This window comes from Eimeria maxima, genomic scaffold (genome assembly GCF_000499605.1).
Source record: "Eimeria maxima Weybridge genomic scaffold, Emw_scaff532, whole genome shotgun sequence".
Lineage (NCBI taxonomy): Eukaryota > Apicomplexa > Conoidasida > Eucoccidiorida > Eimeriidae > Eimeria > Eimeria maxima.
In genome coordinates, this window is record NW_013563884.1 from 12,501 (window position 1) to 13,832 (window position 1,332).

Here is a 1,332-nt window from a genome sequence, read left to right on the forward strand (position 1 = left end):
GCATGCTGCTGCTGCTGCGGCTGCTGCTGCTGGTTCTGGTACTACTGTTGCTGCTGCTGCAGGTGTTGCTACTGTTGCTGTTCTTGTTGTTGTTGCTGCTGCTGGTTTTGGTGGTGTTGCTGCTGCTGCTGGTCTTGCTACTCTTGCTACTGTTGTTGTTGTTGTTGCTGCTGCTGCTGCTGTTGCTGCTGCAGCTGCAGCAGCTGAGTATAGAAGCAAGAGGATCTCCTTGTGGTCAGGCAATTGCTGCTGAGGTATGCTAAACCCTAAACCCTAAACCCTAAACCCTAAATAGATGAATTATATATATTTTTTCTTCTTTTTTTCTTCTTTCTTCCCTTAATCCATTACCATTTATTATTTATTTCTTTCCCTTTTTATTCTTTTTCTCCTTTTTATCCTTTTTTCTTCTTTTTTTTCTTTTTTTCTTCCTTTTTTTTTTATTTATGCAGATAAAATCCTTTAGTGATTTATTATTTTCTTTAAGAAAACAAACAGATAATTTATTAAATAGTTGGGGATTAACGGTAAATTATTTTATTTATTTATTTATTTATTTATTTATCTATTTATTTTATTTATTTATTTATTTATTTATTTATTTTATTTATTTATTTGTTTATTTATATATTTATTTTATTTATTTATTGTATATTTATTTCCGGTTATTTGTATGTATTTATTATTTATTTATTTATTTATTTATTTATTTATTTGTTTGTTTATTTATTTATTTATTTATTTATTTATTTATTTCTCTTTTTACCATTAATAATTAATTATTTATATATTTTATTTAGTATTAATAATAATTATTATTAATTATTATTAATTATTATTAAATATTAATTATACTAATAGAAGAAGTAATTAATTAATATGTATTGTTAATTGGGGTGTATGCGCAGACACCTGGCAGCAGCAGCAGCAGCAGCAGCAGCAACAGCAGCAACAGCAGCAGCAGCAAATTAATAAATGAGTGCTGCAGCACAGCACTACAGACAGAAGAGATGGGGCTGGATTTAGTGCAGCAATTGCATGCACAAAGATTTATTCTTCTTAAGGCTAATAGACTGGTATAAAACCTAAACCCTAAACCCTAATTACCCCTAAACCCTAAACCCTAATTATTCCTAAACCCTAAACCCTAAACCCTAATTATTCCTAAACCCTAAACCCCCGTAAACCCTTAAACCCTAATTTATCATAAACCCTAAACCCTAATAAAGCGTGAATAAATGATTATATTGATATATTTATGAATATTTATATATTAATATTTATGTATTAATTAATGTATTTATATTTATTTATGTATATAGGCAGAAGGAA